The sequence below is a fragment of the Arachis ipaensis genome, chromosome B4, assembly GCF_059453495.1.
Source record: "Arachis ipaensis isolate K30076 ecotype BB chromosome B4, ASM5945349v1, whole genome shotgun sequence".
NCBI lineage: Eukaryota > Viridiplantae > Streptophyta > Magnoliopsida > Fabales > Fabaceae > Arachis > Arachis ipaensis.
In genome coordinates, this window is record NC_142439.1 from 17070666 (window position 1) to 17091046 (window position 20381).

The following is a 20381-nucleotide window of genomic DNA, read 5'->3' on the forward strand; positions in this document are numbered from 1 at the left end:
ATTCCCGTTTTTGCCCAAAGTAGTAAATTTCAAATGTCAGTTTCTTAGTTGTTCACCGTTGGATCGGCTTGAAATTTAAACTGCATGTTTTTATCATCTTGTTCTTCATTCTGGTCGGTGGAGATGTTGATTGGAGATTTGCAGTGAGAGAAATTGGCTTCGCAAGAGAGAAATTAGGTTTCCCGTTTTTACACAGAGCAGCAATTTTGGAACGACAGTTTCTCATTCTTTCACCGTTGGATCGACGTGAAATTTGAACTGTAGATTCTTCACATCTTGTTTTTCATTTTGGACGGTGGAGATTTTAATTGAAGATCTGCAGAGGGAGAAATTGGCTTCGACAGTAGCTCTATTTTTTGGGTATATTTCATCTTCTTGCTTTTCATTTGTGAGCTTTGGTGCTTTGATGTTTTGGCCGGTTATATGCACATTTTTGTGCTTTGTTTGAGACTCTCTTGTACCTCATTTGATTATAGTGGAGCTATTTCATTGGTCTGGACGACTTGTGATTTTTACCTCTCACATTGAGGGGGTTTTCCACGTTAAAATCTTGGTGTGTTCTTATTATTGCTTTACTTGCTATATTTGCTTGTTATAGTTGCTGCCATATTGTGTTGTGAGTGCTTCCATATTGTTCTTGTGTTGGACATTTGTGTCGTTTCCGCTGCTAGGCTCTTTCAAAAATAACTTTCTTTGTGCATAAAAATAAGTCAAAAAAAGCATTAAAAAAAATAGACTAATATGTTTTTGAATTTGTTTAGGGTAATCCAATTTTTTATTTTTCAGAGAATGTGATTATGCTTTTTTATGTTTTTATTTTTTGTTATGGTGTTCTCATAAAATGGAAGAGATTTTATATTATTAACCAGATAAAGAAAATAAGAGGATGCGATGCATGGTTTTGATATTTGACCAAAAAAAAAAAAATAAATAAATATGTAATGTATGTTAATAATAATAATAATGTATAATGTATATCTAATATTGCTACAGTCAAATTAATAATTCATAAAACTTAATATGTTAACTTAATACGATGATAATGATTATGTAATATAAAATATTTTAATCTTCTCCTCAAACATTAAGTGTAAAAATTGGATATATTTCGATGTTAAAGTAAACCATAAAATAAATTAAATTTATTACACTCAAATTATTAAAGAATGACTTTAAAACTAATTTGAAGATTATAAAGCATAAATTGTATATCAAAAATCATAGCCGCTAAAAATCTTTTTGTTTCCTATATCTAAAACAAAAAATTAAGACAGAAAAATATTATTTTTATTATTTTTTTAATGATATTCTTTATTATGTTGTTATTTATAATTATTAATATAGCTTAAATTTTTATAGTTTCAGTATACTATAAAAATAGAGAATTTCTTCTAAACATCACATATATAGTATTAATAATGTAAATCAAATCTTTAAGAGTATACAATTTATTATAATATTTATGAAAGATGTTAAAAATAAATAAATAAAGATATTTAACATTTTTTTTTCATTTATATTTTTATTCATCCGAATAAAGATATTAGTTTGTTTATTATTATTTTTGTTATTGTTCTTATTTTTATTAATATTTTTAATATTTACAAATAAAAAATTTGCTTACCCTCAACAAATCCAAAAACACATCAAACCATTTCTTTTTTAATGCTATCTTTAACTTGTTTTTATCCACAAGAAAAGTTATTTCTGCACAACTACACCAAATATGATGATCCAAGCGCAAAAATCAGTCATAGTCACATACAAAAAAAAAAAAACCTTGACCATTAGTCCCAACTTGTTAAAAATAATTAGCATCTCATTAGTCTTATTAATTTCCCGTATATTGTACAGTAAATCTGTCCCATCAACTGAAACTGTAAGTATAGACAATCTCAAACGTATTCATCAACTACAGTGTCTACATAATACCTACAGGTGTAGATATTTAATGCCATCCACACACTATAGAACTTCCCTTATTATAAAGGAATTCTTTGTTTTTGGTCAGAATTGTAAAACAATTAAGATAACTTGTGAACAAAAATTAGTCCATATGTAATTTTTTTAAGATATGCTATATATCCAAGTTTTATTATCATCCAAGTTTAACATACTAAGCAAGCCCAACATCAATAAAAATCACTCTCATTAAAAGAGTGTGTACACGCGCTCGAAATCTCCCAAACAAATATTATTCTTTGCGCTCTAATATAAAAAACCGTTGTTTTTCTTTTTCTTCTTTTTCTCCTTTTTCGTTATCTTTTTTTTCGTTATTATCATCATCAACAATGACAATATTTTGCTAATATCTTTATTGATTCAGATTTTTCTGGTGCCATCATTAAATAATTTCATTTCAGTTGGATTCAGAAATAAATTCGATGTGTTTTTGTTGATAATTGAGTCTTTTTTACTACTTGTTTAAATCTGAACTAATTTTGATTTATTTGTGTAAAAATTAGGTTCACTTGATGCTGTTGATAAGTATTGACCAAATTTTTATTCCTTATGTAATTTTGGTCCATTTCTTAGTTTAATTGATGTTTATTTAGATCCAGAAATGAATTTGGTGTATTTTTGTTGATGATTTAGTCTTTTTGACTACTTGTTTAAATCTGAACTAATTTCAATTCATTTGTGTGTTAATTGAGGTTCACTTGATGCTGCTGTTAAGTATTGATCAAATTTTTTATTTATTAAGCAATTTCGATTCATTTCTTAGTTTAATTGATGTTCATTTGGATCCAGAAATGAATTCGATGCGTGTTGTTGATGATTTAGTATTTTTGACTGCTTGTTCAAATCTGAACTAATTTCGGTTCATTTATGTGTTAATCGAGGTTCACTTGATACTACTAATAAGTATTGACCAAATTTTTTATTCCTTAAGTAATTTTGGTTCATTTCTTAGTTTAATTAATGTTCATTTGGATTCAAAAATAAATTCGGTGTGTTTTTGTTGATGATTTAGTTTTTTTGACTAGTTCAAATATGAACTAATTTCGATTCATTTGTGTATTAATTGAGGTTCACTTGATGCTACTAATAAGTATTGACAAAATTTTTTAACAAAAAAGAATAAAATTATTCTTTATCACTTTATTCAATTACATTAGATTTCATTCAATTTATGTTAAAAATCATCCCAATCTTTAAAACAAATTATTTATTGACAACGCACCTAAAACGATAACTGATGAGTGCAACAAATTCACATTCACGTTCACATTCACACTATTCTTGAATCTTTGATAATGCAATGGCCCATACATACAACCTCACTGCTGCCACATCCAACCAATCATTCCACCTGTAATTCTTCTAATCTTCCTTAATTGCAGCTTAAAATATGATTTATCTATTCATCTTATAATTAAATACAATCAACTTTGACATATGATATATCATGTGTAATTGATAAAGACCATGAAAGTTGAAAGAGACCGTTTTAATCTCCAGTACAAGAAATAACTGCACATTCTTTAAGTTAACTGTAGCCAAACATATTTTATAAATTAACAAATGAACCGAAATATTATTATAACAATACTATTATGTAATAATAAATAAACTAAAAATTGTGTATGCTATAAATTCAGAAACTCTTGTATTCTATCTAAATTCATAAACAACACTAATTTTAGTAAAGAATGATAAAATTATTCATTATCACTTTATTTAATTGCATTCCACTCCTATAAATTCAAAATTGTTAAAAAATGAACTGAAATATTATCATAACAATATCATTTTGTAATAACAAATAAACTAAAAATCATGCATTCTATAAATTCAGAAACTTTTGCATTTTATCCAAATTTAAATTCATAAACAATACTGATTTTATAAAAAAAGAATGAAATTATTCATTATCACTTTAATCAATTACATTAGATTTCATTCTATTCCATTCAATTCAAAATTGTTAAAGATGATAACGAAAAAGAAAGATAACAAAAAAGAACGTACGTGCGCAAATTTAAAAGAAAAAGAAAAAAAAAAGCAACGACTGCGCACATAAATTTAAATTACTTAGATAAACTTTGTTAGAGAAATCACTTGGATGCAAAATATTATTGAACTTTTTTTCTATTGTAAATCATAAAATTATCATGTCCAAAGTAAAAATAATATAATAATAAAAATGTCTTAATACAAATAATAATAATGATAATAATCATAATAATAATAAAGAAAGATATGCTCACGGACTAAACTGGCCATATAACCAGCCGGCTAAAAAGAAAAAGGAGGTTAATTTATGCAAATGGAAAAAAATTATATAGCAAATTTTATAGTTAGTTTAAAAAAAAAACTCAACAAATAAAATAAGAGTAAGAGAGACAAAATAAGAACTATAAAACAAGATAAAAACACCAATTTTTTTTCATTTTTAACATTATCATCAATAACTAAAGAAATTAGTATAATTCCAATGTCCGTAGCTTTTATTTGAAGATGCAATAATATCCGCAACACCCAAATCTTATTCTAAAATTTCTTCTGATTTGTTTGGTCCAGATATTTTAAATAATATGGTAGAAAACAAAAAAAAAATAGACAGAACTTGTCTTATTTAGCATTAATTAATTGTCGTAACAATTAATGAATACTAAATAAGGCAAGTTATGGCTGTTTTTGGCTGATTTTCTTTGGTTACCAAACATTTTCGCGGGCATAAAGGAGCGAGTGGAGGCCTCTCTCAGTTTTTTTTTAAATTAATAATAATAAATTATTAAATATAATTTAATTTTTTAAATTTATTTAATATTTAGTCTAGTATAAATAAAAGTCTAATTCAATCTAAATATTAATAGTTTTTAATATTTAAAAAATAAATAATAATATTAAAAAAATTTTTAAAAAAATATTATTACTAATATTTTTTAATTAAATAAAATTTTTAAAATTTTATAAAGTAGATTTTTTTTTCTTCTTGTGACCATCTTTCTTGATTCATTTAATATTAATTATCTCTGTTTCAACTGCTACAATTAAGAGATCTTTTTCAGCTATGAACATTGTGAAGAATAACTCAGAAATAAAATAAAAGATGAAATTCTTACTAATTGTCTGTTAATTATATTGAAAAAAATTGGTGAAAAATTTGACACAAATTCTATTATCAATGAATTTAATGATACGAAAAATCGAATACTTCGTTAGTAAAAAGTACACACATTTTTTATACTTTAAAATATATTCTCTATCGATATATTTTTGTAAACATCTGACATTATATAATTTTTTATATAATTTTTTAATATTATATATATAATTATTCCCCCATAATAATATTTCTAGATCTATCCCAATTTACAAGTAACAAACAAATAGTAAACACTTTCAATATCTTTATTATATAACACACACAAGTTATTATTAAGAATCAATAACACTCAATTTGCTCAATTTATCCTTAGTATTAACTATACTAATTAAGACAAACCAAATAAAAATTTTAACTAGAGGTGGAACCAGTCTCTTTCAAATGACTTTAATGAAACTATAATTTAATATATTTTCTAGAACTATTTATGCTTGCAAAACTAGCATAACAAAATTAGTAGTAAAAACTTTATTTTTATCAAATTTTCATACAATAAAATTTTCTTTTTTCGTGAATTTAATTAATTGTAATACACTATGAAATTGACTCAACAGTTTCAATTTTCATTTATAAAGATCTCTCCTTCGATAGAAATTCCAAATCACTCTAACCAAACTCAAAACTTATGTTTTCGTATGATAGATTCTTTTTGGCTTAAAACTAAAAAAAAAGCTTTAAAAAAAATCTCTAAATTATCACATTGCAACTAATTATCCTTCTAGAATATGAAAATTACTCCTAATGATTAAAAATAAGAAATACTATGTATAATATCGTTTAACTTACGCAGTTACGCAAAAGTTAATGAATTTGCCCTTTAGTCTATAGATTCGCAAGCATTAATAATAATTAGATTTTTTAATTTGTAATATCAACATGTGTTTTTATGACATAAAATTGTTGAGTTTAGAAAACAATTTTATTATTGACGATGACAAATATATAAGCATTTAGTTGGGTTAAAAGTCCAAAAGTTATTTGATGCTTATTTTAATATTGTAAGCCCATGTTAGTCTTTGTTTGAGAAGCTCAAATACAAATAAGATATGCAACATGGCTCATTACATGATGGAAAAAATAAATCTTGTTGACGCTGAAGCTTTATCCAAATTGATAAAGTAAATCAAAGAAAAAATGATTCATTTTTTTTTTGACAATAAAGTATTTCATCAAACAAGCTTTAGAGATAAAAAAGTCAATTAATGGAGCAAATAATCAAATCCAAATGTTGTTGTGTTACCATTCTTGTGCAAGCAAATAGCTTGTTAAAGCTATTACATTTCTGCTGCAATATTTTAGGAAAGAAGAAGAAAAAGGCATTCTTCACTTTTTAGATAAAATAAAAAGTAAAGGATGAAACTTGGGCCAAAGTTTAGGGATCAAGGATATTGATTTTACAAGTATTTTGAAGATTTCCTCCGCTATAGAATCATCTAGCAACTATGACCCTGCTGCTACTATCTATCTACTCTGCATTTTTGCTCTAATTTTTTGGAGAAGATAAGCTCAAAATTGTTCCAATCTTTAAAAGTTGACTATACACACTAGCTTTAGTTTTGGAGGTATTATCTTTATACAAAAGGGAATAATCAGCCAAAATTGAAGTAAAAAGAGTGAACCAAAAATATGAATTTTCATAACATCTCTATTACTCAAAATTTGAAGTTTTGGAAGCAATGCACCTACATTAAAAGGGACATTCCGCCAAGATAAAAGGCAAATAGAGAGAAGCTTAAATCTAATTATCTCATAATTTTGATGTTATCATATTTCTTCTCATTCATGTTGTTACATTAAATATTTTACTTTCTCAGTTTATCTTTCTTTGATTTCTCATGGTAAAAAGTAATAATTTATGAGGTATATGAAAAAGTCATTTGAGAAAAAAGACAAAGAGAATTAAACTTGGAGAAAAAAATAATTGAATATGTCAATCTCTTTTGATGTATTTTTGTTTTGTGTAATGAGCCTGAGGTTTTCTTGTTAAGTTAGGTTAGCACTTAGTATTGAGAGTTTAGAGAGTGAATCTAGCCAAAGCAAGCTTGGTTAGAAGTTTGGGTCACCCGGATAGGATTAGAAAGAATCCTAAGAAATTGGTGTTTGTAATATTTGAAAAAAATAGTGAAAATTCTCCCATAGATGTGGTAAAGACTGGATGTAGGCGTGTTTGTAATATTTGAAAAAAATAGTGAAAATTCTCCCATAGATGTGGTGAAGACTGGATGTAGGCCACATTGCACAAGGTGGTTGGGGAGACTTCGGGGAGGAATCAAGCAAGAGAACATAAGATAAGATGACACCACATCCAACTCAAAACCTTAAGGTGTCAAGTAAATGGGTCTCTCATCTTATAAACTCCTCACTCTTCCTTGCTTTCTTTGATGTGGGACTAACTTCAACACTCCTCACACTTGCAACACTAACAATCTCCCCCTCAAGTGTGAGCCTCCACATCAAGCATCAACTCCCCCTTTTTTTCTAGCTCCTCCACCACGGGTATTCGTCCATCACACCGCCGCAAAACACTGCGGGACACGCCACCCGGACCACCTTTGTCGGGAAGACTTTTGATGCTTCACCTTGAATACCCCTTAAAACCAGACCGATTAAACCATCGGCTCTGATACCACTTGTTAGGCCAACCGTGGGGAGCTCTCGACCACTGGGGAGACTTCGGGGAGGAATCAAGCAAGAGAACATAAGATAAGATGACACCACATCCAACTCAAAACCTTAAGGTGTTAAGTTAATGGGTCTCTCATCTTATAAACTCCTCACTCTTCCTTGCTTTCTTTGATGTGGGACTAACTTCAACACTCCTCACACTTGCAACACTTGCAACACTAACAATTATGAGACAAATTAAAAATAAATTGTCTCCTACATAATCATTATCACAGATACATCAATAACAAAAATACAGAATCTATTTTGGAGTTTAAGCTTGTAAAGATAAAAGGTGACCCTAGATTCAAACCCTCATTCTCTAGGCAATTGAAAACCTTCAATTAGTATCAAAGCCAAGGTCTCAAGTATCAAGCATAATAACTTGGAGGAAAGATCCAAATGGCCAAGATGGGAGCAAATGTAATTGCTTACGCTTTTATCAAAGGGCAGTCCAATAACAGACAACCATTCTTCAACAGCAAAAACTACACCTACTGAAAAGAAAGAATGAGAATCTTTATACAGTCCGTGGACTACAACATATAGAAGATAATCAAAATGGACCGGATGTTCCAACAAAGACTAATAACGAAGGTGAAGTTGTTTCAAAAGAAAATGTTGAATGGAATGATGAAGACAAAAAGAAAGTGGAGTTCAATGCCAATGTTATCAACATGATGCACTGCATCATTGGCTTTGAGAAACTTCAAAAAGTATATATCAAGATGAAAAACAGCAAAAGAGATTTGGGATAAACTCCAAATCACATATGAAGACACATAACAAGTAAAAGAGACAAGGATAGATATGCTTCGAAAGGAGTATGAAATATTCTCCATGAAGGAAGAAGAACCCATTAATGAAATATTTAAGAGATTTTCAATCATCATCAACAGTTTAGATGTTATAAAAATCACTCATACCGAACTAGTTATTGTGAGAAAAATACTTAAGAGTTTAATAAAAGAGTGAAAAACCAAGAGTAATATCATAGTCTAAAGTAACAATTTAGATAAGATGACATATGATGAGTTGAGAGGAAAGTTACTAGCCTATGAAACCATACACTTTACCCGTGATTCAAAAAAGAAAGCAGTGACTTTTAAAATAAAAAATAGAATCATTGGAAGATGATTTCAATGATAGTTTTTCAAATGACAAATTTGTATTTTTTGTTAGGAGATTGAAAAGATTGATGAAGAGTAAAGACAAAAATAGAAGCTCAAACTTGAAGGACTACATGAAGGATCTTAGTAAAGTCATTTGTCATCATTGCAAAGAAGCTGACTACTACAAATATGATTATCCTAAACTCAAGAAGGGGGACAAAGTAAAGAGGAAAAAGAAGAAAGTGTTAATGGCTTTATGGGAAGACCTTCAAAATGATTTTAATGAAGAAGAAGAATCTGAACATGAAACTCAAGTATATTTAATGGCTGGACATGACTAATTAGATGAGGTAGATTACTTTGACTTATCTAAAGAGGATTTGCATATTATCATAGATAATTTAACTACTCATGCTAATAAACTTATGGTTAAGTATGATAAATGCAAACTGAAAAATGAATCCTTGAAAGTTGAAAATATTTTTCTCAAAGAAAAATTGATGAAAACCAAAAGTGTTGTGAATTTAATTGAAGAAAATAGATTTCTAAAATCTTAAATTGAAAAAATTAAAAAAAGCACACAGTTAATACTTTATTGGATCTCATTGCTGAAAATAAGAGGTTACATAAGGTGATTAGAGGCTTAAATCAAGATTTAGCACAATTTGCTCAAAGTTTTAGCAGCTTAAATAAATTGTTAGCTTGTCAAAAATTCTTGTTTGAAAAATCTAGTTTAGGTTATGTTGATAAAAGTGAAGCTATTTTTAAAAAAATATTATGTTAAAATCGAAGCTTCAACTTTAAAAATAAAAAACCACCAAACCTCATATCACTCTCAAAAACCAGCAAATATTGTGCAGATTTGCCTTGTATCCAAGAAAAAGAAAGACATGTGGTACTTCGATAGTGGATGTTCAAGATATATGACTGGAAAGTCAACGTTCTTCATCAAGCTCAACAAATATGATGGAGGATTTGTGACATTCGGTGATAATGGAAATGAAAAAATCATTGCCATTGAAAAATTTGGTAAATATTTTCTACCTTCATTGATAATGTATTTTTGGTTGATGGTTTGAAACATAATCTTTTAAGCACAAATCAACTTTGCAATTTGGGCTTTTGGGTTACTTTCAAAAAGTCAGAATGTTTGATGGTAAATGAAAAATCTGGTGATGTATTATTTGTTGTTAATAGATGTGATAATGTATATATTCTTACTCTAGATGAACTAAAAGGACAAAATGTAACTTGCTTTACTTTAATGGATTCCGAAAAATGGCTTTAGCACAAGAGATTGGGACATATAAGTATGTTTTAAATATCTAAACTTGTGAAAAAGGATTTAGTAAGAGGTCTTCCTAAGATTAAGTTTAACAAGGATATCACTTATGAGGCGTGTCAAATGGAAAAACAAACTAAAAGTTCTTTTAAGTCAAAGGAAGATATCTCAACTAAAAGATCTTTAGAGTTGCTATATATATTGATATTTTCGGTCCTACTAGAACTCAAAGTCTTGAGAAAAATATTATAACTTAGTTGGCATCGGATTCGATGGTCCCAGAACGTTTGGACCATTAAATGGTCCTATAACAAAACATATTTTTAAAATTTTTTAATAACTGCTAAATAGTTCTTATTTAATTTTAATTACAAATTAATACTTTATATATTATTTAATTATAAAATCTGTTTTTTTATTTATAAATTATTATTTTATCATTCATCTATCAACTTTATTAATAATCAAGAACAAAAAGAATAACGAATTAAATCTTTCATTAATCGTAATAAATATTTTGGCAATCCTAATCAATTAGAATTTTATCCTTGATCAGTTATATCCGTGAACGTCGGTGAAATCGTGTTTCTTGAAAATTCAATCGATTGGACATACAACACAATCAATTGAATATCTGTGTTTCCCAAAATTCAATCGATTGAAATTGCTACACAATCAATTGAGTTTTGCAAGGCATGTAATTCAATCGATTGTTCGTGTTACTCAATCGATTGAAGTCATCAAAGCAATATGAATTTTTACAATTCAATCGATTGTTTGTGTTATCTAATCAATTTAAGTTTTCTAATTCTATCATTAATTACTCAATCCTACCATTAAAATAGTTTATCTTGATTATCAATTGTTTGTTTTATGATCACCCTCACCACCATCTTCAATCAAACTCGACTCTTCTTCATCGCTTAATGAGTTTTTGTTTCTATCTCCCTAACTAAACTCAGCCATTGACAATTTGACATAGTCTGACCACACATGGTTCCCATTGTGAGTGGAAAATTCGAGGACTTCCCCGAAGACCCATGGCAAGGAAGATTTTGATTCTGGGTCATGGTATGCGGCACATGCTGTGATTGGTGATGAAGCCGCATTGAAGCAGGAAAATCAAAACCACCAGAGGAAACTACCGTACCAACCTGTGGCGAATTCCCTTCCATTGCTTCACAAAGAAACCAGCCACCAGAATCAAACCAATGAACTCATTCCACTTTAAATCCTATAAATGCTGTTCATCAAACCTACAGATTAAAATCAACAATCCAATTTCAATGAAATCCACCAAGGTCCAAGCAAACCCTTTTCAATCCCACCTACAATCTTTTAGAATTTCAGCTAAAAACACACCACCTAAAATCCACCCCCCATAAAAAAAGGAACCCTTTTCCAAAACACCATTTCATATACCAATATTTGCAGCCAACAAGAACTTAAATTTCATAAGCCAACACCATTTCCACAAACACCCAGAAACAAAAATTAGAAGAAAATCGATTTGGTAACACAAACAATCCATTGAATTGTGAAAATTTATATTGTTTTGATGACTTCAGTCGATTGAGTAACACGTACAATCGATTGAATTAGAAAAAATCCACATGCCTTGCAAAATTCAATCAATTGTGTAGCAATTTCAATCGATTGAATTTTGAGAAACACAGACATTCAATCGATTGTGTTGTATGTCCAATCGATTAAATTTTCAAGAAACACGATTTTACCGACGTTCACGGATATAACTGATCAAGGATAAAATTCTAATTGATTAGGATTGCCAAAATATTTATTACGATTAATAGAAGATCTAATTCGTTGTTGTTTTTGTTCTTGATTATTAATAAAGTTGATAGATGAATGATAAAATAATAATTTATAAAATAAAAAATAGATTTTATAATTAAATAATATATAAAGTATTAATTTGTAATTAAAATTAAATAAGGACTATTTAGCAGTTATTAAAAAATTTAAAAAATATGTTTTGTTATAGGACCATTTAATGATCCAAACGTTTTGGGACCATCGAATCCGATGCCAACTTAGTTATTGTTGATGACATTACTAGATTTGGTTGGATTAAGTTTCTTGCTCATAAGAATGATGCATTTCCAGCCTTTGAAATTTTTAGCAAAAATATTCAAAACTAAACGGATTTAAAGATTGCTTATATTAGAAGTGATCATGAAAAATAATTTGAAAATCAATGTTTTGAATTTTTTATGATGAATTTGTTATTTCACACAATTTCTCTTGTCCTAGGACACCTCAACAAAATAGTGTTGAGAAAAGAAGAAATAGAAGCCTTCAAAAAATGGCTAGAGCAATATTTTATGAAAGTGACGAACCAAAATTTCTTTGAGCTAAAGTTATAAATACAACATGTTATATTTTAAATAGAACTATTATTAGGATGTTTTTAAAGAAAACTCCTTATGAGTTTTGGAAGGGAACTCCTCCCAATCTTAAATACTTTTATATTTTTGGATGTAAATACTTTGTTTTGAATACAAAAGATAATATAGAAAGGTTTGATCCAAAGATTTATGAATGTATTTTTGTTGGACACTCAACTTATAACAAAGCCTATGGAATATATCACAAAGACTTTAGGATTGTTGAGAAAACCATATACGTTTCATTTTGTGATGCTAATGTTGTTCCAAATATTTTGGAAGATGATGATGCAGGTAATCAAGCTGAGAATACCAAAACTGACGCCCAAGTTCATGAAAAGTCAAAATTACTGCAGTCTGTCCCTAAAACTGATGTAATAGACAATTCTACAGGAGACAATTCCATTTTATCTCTTACAACTGCTGAATTTCCTGGAAGTACCAGCAACTCTGACCCATGTCATTCAAAATATGTTCTTAAATCTCTCAAACCTCGAGAACAGAGATTTCTGAAGAATTAACCACAAGATTTTATCATTGGAGTTCCATCACAAGGTGTTACCCCAAGAACCTCTTTCAGAAGAAGGATAGAGAAAAATAATTTGGCACTAATTTCTCAAATTGAGCCTAAAAAAAATCTTCTTCTACTACTGAGTTTTCAAAACTCACTGAGGCAGAGAGAAGAGAAGAGAATGGAGATTGACAAAACTCTAAGTTCTCTACCATTGGTGTAGCTGTCATTGCAGTCGCCGGTTCTGCCGCCATTGCCGTTGTTGTTGCAATTGCCGGTTCCGCTGCCATTGCCGCCACAGTTGTTGTAAGAAGCTTCTCAATCGAGCTACTTCCTCTATCAACATTATGGTTTTAGATCTATTTGCTCTGTAGCTTCGGTTTCTGCTGCAGTTTTTGCCATCGTTGTCGCTGTAGTTTTTGCAGTCAAAAGCTTCTGAATCGAGCCATTGTTTCAGATCTATTTTCTCCTTCGAGCTGCCGCTGGCGTTCTTATTTTTCTTCATATTTTACTTGTCTCTATTTTTCTGCTTCTTTGAAGTTCCAATTGATCAACCAGTGTGCCAACTTTTCTTTCATGCTATTTTACCGTACCTCATCAACTAGCTTAGGGTAATCATTCAAATGTGTTAAATCGGTATCTAATAACGTACTTGTTTTGACAATGAAGCAATTGCCATTGGTTATTACATTAACTGGACTCATGATTATGGAATTTTACCATTGTGCGGTATCCTGCAAATTGAAATGGAAATAGTTGTCTTGTCTGAATATGCTTGCATGCCTTTACTTGTTCATTCTTGCCACAATTTCATGTTTCATTGGGATATTCTGCATTTCTGTATTATTCAATTGCTTTGTGATTTATGTGATAATATTTTGTTTTCTCGCTCTTTAATTTTGTGAAATACAAGCATCTTATCAATGGATTGTACACTACCCCAAAGGTTTTCCCTTTAGGGTTTGACTATATATTATCCTTGTGAAATGTATATTTTTGCTAGTATGGGATATGATATCTAGTGTTTTTTCCTTGATAATATTTTGGTATTGAAATCTGTTAGAATGACTATTAACTGTATTTCTTACACTACTAGAAAATTAGTTATTACAGATGGATATTTCCGACGAATTTTATCCCACGGAAATACAGACGGAATTTCAGAGGAATTTTTTGTCGGAAAACAAAAAAATGAATTAGCATAAATTAAAGACGGAAAAGAGAATCCGTCGATAATTCTGTCGGAAAAATTAATTTCTTTTCATAGGAAATGGTTACAGACGGAAAATCCATCTGTAATTAAATGGACAAAAAATTGTATTTTATTAAATTATTACAGACGGAAAATACGTCTGTAATTTAAAAGTTTCCGTCAGAAAATATATTGAAATTAGGGTTGTCACCGATAGCTCCTCCATTTAATCACGATCCTTCTACTTCTCCACACTTATCTCCTCCAGATGCTCCATCAGCGACGCCTCTCAGCCTTGCATCGCCGTCGCACCGAACCTCCATTGTACTGAACTTCTGTCGCACTGAAGCTCCGTTGCATATAGGGACCAGTGCGCACACCTCCTCATCCCTCTCAACAAGTGCCGCCAAGCCGAGCTTTACCTTCCATGGAAGTGCGAGAATGAGCGTCACTCCTACGAGAAGTGCCAGTACGAGCTCCTCATGGAGCGCATGCTTTAGATGCAGAAGATCAAGGAACGAGCCTCCCTTAATCACTCCCAATCCAAGGGCGCCGCCTTTCCCGTCATCCCTAAAACCACCAATGCCTGATTCATTCCAGGTTTCTGCTTCTCCCTGATCTAGGATTTTCAGATTCATTCCTCATTCCTGATTGATTAATTGCTCTCGTTATCAATATTCTCATGTTCGGATTTATTAGGGTTATGGGATTGTTCACACTTTTACTTGATTAGGATTAGAGAATGTTAGTTTGCGTAGGTGTCTCTTTGTGGATTAAATTGGGTTTGCTGTTACCATAGGACCATAATTTTTGTTCACATTAGCTGCACAGACAGAAAAGTTTCATGCTTGTAGCTCGTAGTGTTAATCTTATCTTCAATTGAGCCTCCTCTTGTTATACAACTTCTTCCATGTGTCTCTTCACTGACCTTTTTCTTCCACAGTAATCCTTTTAATCATAAAACACTGGCATATAAGAACCTGTGTTGATCCTACTGAATTGAGTAAATTGCCATATTTGAAGTTATAACAATCCAGTGATCCACTTGCTTCCAACAAGAATAGAGATGATAACAACAAGAAGAACAATAGCATAAGCAACAAGTTTTTGCTTCCAAGAAAGCCTGTAAGTTTATGCATTATTTGCATTCCCTCAAAGTTGAATAATTGAATCTTATTATATAAAGCATCAAGAACTGTACCACTAAATATTTTTTGATTAGGTAAGGTAGCAATAGTTGACTTTTTGTTTCACTGACTTCTTCATTTTAGTTTGCAATATTGATAAACCATTATTTTATGATTTATATTGTGTTTAATTGTGTGGTTTTATCAAATCTTTACCCACTTATTCATATGATTAGCATGTATTTACAATTCCTTCCCAAAATTGTTTATGATTGAAAACTTGCTTCCTAGAGATTTTTAATTATGTATTTTAATTCTCCTTTATCCCATTCGATGCCATGATCCGTGTGTTAAGTGTTTCAGGCTTCACAGGGCACGAATGATTTGGAAATTAGAGAGGAGGCTTGCAAAAATGGAAGGAACACAAGAAACTAAGGAGATGACCAGCGAGCAATGACGCGAGCGCATGGCCCACGCGAATGCGCGAAATGGAGAATTCGCAACGATGCGGACGTGTGCCTGACATAAACGCGTGGATTGGAGTCTGCACGAATGACGCGAACACGTGAACGACGCGAACGCGTGGCAAGGAAAAATGCCGAATGACGCGAACGCGTGGACGACGCGTACGCGTGACCTGCGCGATCTGCAGAAATAACAGAATATGCTGGGGGCGATTTTGGGCCGCATTTTGACCCAGTTTTCGGCCCAAAAACACAGACTAAACCTAGGGAACATGCAAAAACTCAAGGGAGGCATCCACACACATTCAGATTCTACACATTAGGATTACTCTTAGTTTTAGATCTGAATCTAGATTAGTGTTACGTTGATAGTTTATGCTTTTGCTTTGGATTGTGGATGCTGAAGAGCCATTACCTCCATTGAAGACATTACTTTAGTTTGTTTCTTTACTCCCTTATTTTTAATTAGTTACTCATTGACTCTATTCAGATAATTATGTTGCGTTTTGAATTTATTAATATATGAAGTTATTTTTATTTTAATTAATTTTAATTCTCTATTTTATTTTATTTAATTATGTCTTCTCATATTTTTATGATTATTTCTTTCATGTCAATGGAGTAAAATTTCTACTTGACATGGGGTTGATTAAAAGGAGATACTTGAGTTGGAATGCTCAAGTGCTTGGTTGAATTAGACGTTGTTAGCTAATTCCATACCTACTAACACTAGACCTCCCTAAGGGAGAGGACTAGGAATTGAAGGTAAGAGTTAGTTTAATCACCATACTTTTTCTTATTTAGTAAGGGGTAACCGAGTGAGAACAACAACCTTTTTACACTACACTACACTTGAGAAGATTCCAACAAGGATAGAGATTCCATTTAATTATTTCCCCGGTCAAGGCCTTTTATTCAGAGTATCAATAACTATTCTTAGTTTATTTTTATTACTTTAATTTTTAATCATTTTAATTACTTGTTATCAAAACTCAATTTTTCTGAAAACCCCTAGTTGATAAAATAGCACTCTTTCCTGCAACTCATTGGGAGACGACCTGGGACTCATACTCCCAGTATTTTATTTCTAAAATTTGTGACAACCCTTTTTTAAATTGGTGAGGCAGATCTGAGCCGGTTAAGAGCTATACGTGCAACGCTGTCCTCTTAATTGAAATCTCTAAATTGGTTAACTTCTGCCACGCATCAATTTTTGGCGCCGTTGCCGGGGAGTTGCAATAGTGTGCTAAATTATTAATTAGTGTATATATTTTATTTTTATTTGCATATTTTATTTTTATTTCTATTACCATGAGTTACATGTCTTTCTCATTGAATGACGCGTTCATTGCCTGATCCGAGTTTAGTCCCATTCGATCTTAAAATTGAAAGAACTCTTTCATATATTAGACGAACTCGACGTCGGTTAGCCTCTGAGGGTGGTGAAGTGATTATTATCAATTCACCAGTCTCATTTGAGGGCGAATCTGAACCGCAATCTGAGAGCGAGACAAGCTCATTTACTACTGATCTAGTTGATTTACGTGCAAGAAACATGGCAGCACCTAGGAGGATTACTCTCCAGGAGGCAGGAGCCCCATATTTTACACTACAGCCGTATCAAGTGCATCACCCGAGTGCAGCTGCAGATTTTGAACTAAAAACCGCACTGATCAACTTGATGCCCAAGTTTCATGGCTTACCTGCTCAAGAGCCTATCAAGCACCTTAGGGATTTCCAGACAGCCTGTTCTACTGTTAGGCGTCATGGTGCAAATGAAACTTCTATTTTGTTAACCGCTTTTCTGTTTTCTCTTGAGGGAAAGGCGAGGGAGTGGTACTACTCCCAACCTGAAGCAATTGTTACCAACTGGGATACACTCAGGAGAGAATTTTTGGAAAAATACTTCCCAGCTGAAGTCACAGATAGACTGAGAAAAGAGATCTCCTGCATTGGTCAAGGTGAATCAGAGACTCTCTATGAATATTGGGAGCGCTTCAACAATCTCCTGGACGCATGTCCCCATCACATGATTGGTAAACTAGTATTGATCAGCTACTTCACCCAAGGCATGAACCCCCAGGATAAGACTACACTGGAAGGTGCTAGTAATGGTTCTTTGAAAAAGTACAAAACCGCAGATGAAGCATGGCAACTGATCAGCGACTTAGCTGAGTCCACTAGGAATCACAGACAGAGGCACAACCCCAAAGCTGTTGCAGAGATTTCCTCTAGCAAAGAAACTACTGCTCTGACACAGAGTATATGTGAAATGACCAACCTACTGAAACAGATACAGTTGAACCAAAAACAAGCACAACAAGCTCAGCCTTCACCACAACAAAGCCAACAGTTGGTTCCACAAAGAGTATGCGGAATCTGTGCTGATTATAGTCATTATACTGATGAATGCCCGCAGCTCTAGGAAGACAACACTGTGGCAGCCACTCACAACTTTTATGACCGCTCGAATCAAGGATACAATCAACAAGGTGGCAACTACAACCAAGGTGGCAACAATAACCATGGATGGCAGGACAACTCCAACCAAGGCTGGAGAGATAATTCTAACCATGGCTGGAGGGATAACTTTAATAGAGGAGGCAGAGACAATAATAGAAACCAGAGGTGGAATAACAATAACAACAGACAGCAGAATCAGAACCAACCTTATAGGGCACCTCACCTAAGACAATCACAAGGACCCCAGCAAACCCAACAACAAGTTTCTCAGACTGCTTATTCTAATTCATCATCAAATGACGAGATGCTCCGTTCTCTTGCGCAAGGACAACAAGACATGCAGGCGCAGCTGAACTCTAGTCTGAATGGCTTGACTGCCACTTTATAAGCTCTCGTCTCCCGGATGGATTCCTCACTTAATTCCACACATCAACCTTCAAGCTCTAATGGAATTCCTTCTCAACCACTGCCTAATCCCAAAGGTGGCATCAACGCCATCACTTTGAGGTCCGGAACCATATTACAGGAGAGGAACCATAAGGAGCCAAACCCACCAGAAAATGTGCCAGCCGAGGATGTTCTGGAAGTGGAAGATGCTGAAGAGGAAGAGAACGTACAAGACATAGTTGAAGAAGAGGAAACTTAACCACAGAATGAATCCCCAAGGGATGCTGAAGCTACAAATCACGCCCCTCCTATTCTATTTCCACAACTTCCAAGGAAGCCCAGAAAACAGATGGAACTTGACCCCAAAATGGTGGAAATATTCAAAAAGGTCGAGGTAACTGTTCTCCTCTTTGATGTTATTCAACAGGTACCTAAATACGCAAAGTTTCTAAAGGATTTGTGCATACATAAAGATAAAATTAATGAATTAGAAACTATTCCTTTAGGTAGTTCTATATCTGCTTTAATGGGGGGAATACCTGAAAAATGTAGTGATCCAGGTCCATGTATGGTTAGCTGTACCATTGGAGGTGTGATATTTTCTGACTGTATGTGTGATTTAGGATCATGTGTTAGTATAATGCCTTTGTCTATATATGATACTTTGAGGCTCCCTCCCTTAAAAAGGTCGGCAGCTCATTTTGTGTTAGCAGATAAAAGCATTATTACAGTAGTTGGAATTGTTGAAGATGTATTAGTGAGCATTAAGGGGCTCACATTTCCCATTGATTTCTATATCCTGGAAATTCCCCCTAATGACTCAGGAAGACCATCATCAATCCTGCTTGGAAGACCATTCCTGAAAACTTCAAAGTTCAAGCTGGATGCATTCTCAGGAACTTACTCCTTTGAGATAGATGGCAGAACAGTGAGTTTCAGTTTAAATGAAGCTATGAAGCATCCTCCGGAAGATCATTCTATCTTCCAGTGTGACATTATTGATGAAACTGTAGCTGAAGTTCACCAGGAAGAATTAGAAGAGAAGTACATGGAGCAAGGTCCAAGTGTGGAGACACTTTCTGAAAACAATGAGAACACTTTACCATTATTACCAGTCCCGGATGATCCAGAGCCTAGCTATGAGCAGAAATTAAAGCTAAAGCCCCTTCCTCCACACCTCAAGTATGCTTACCTTGAGGACAAGCTGAAGTTTCCAGTTATCATTGCACAGGAACTCACTTCTCAACAAGAAGAACAACTACTCAGTGTGCTGAGAAAACATAAGAAAGTAATTGGATGGAACTTGGTGGATATAGTAGGCATCAGCCCCCAAGTTTGTGAACATAGAATATTCTTAGAAGAGGGAGCAAAGCCTGTCCGTCAGTGAGGGTTCAGTGCTTAATTCTATGTTCCCTGCTTTCATGAGCTGTCTTCTTACAATGTTACCTGTATTTACTATATGAATTGAGTTAGTGAAATCTAATTTATATTTGTCTTGAAGAGCTTATTTACTTTTAACCAAGTAGACAAAAAGCATATAGTTGCATATATATATATATAGGTTGCATTGCATTTCATGAGTTTTACATTTTCCTACTCATTTATATTATCTCCTTCAACTAAGCATGAAGACATGCTAATGTTTAAGTGTGGGGAGG

The 20381-nt window shown here is 32.3% G+C and overlaps 1 non-coding gene across 1 annotated transcript; it reads right to left on the reverse strand.

The window, feature by feature from the left end:
• Positions 1–17800: 17800 nt before the first annotated feature.
• LOC148566789 (small nucleolar RNA R71) lies at positions 17801–17908 on the reverse strand. Its single transcript, XR_015882471.1, has one exon. It is a non-coding gene; the product is annotated as a small nucleolar RNA R71 (small nucleolar RNA).
• Positions 17909–20381: the final 2473 nt, after the last annotated feature.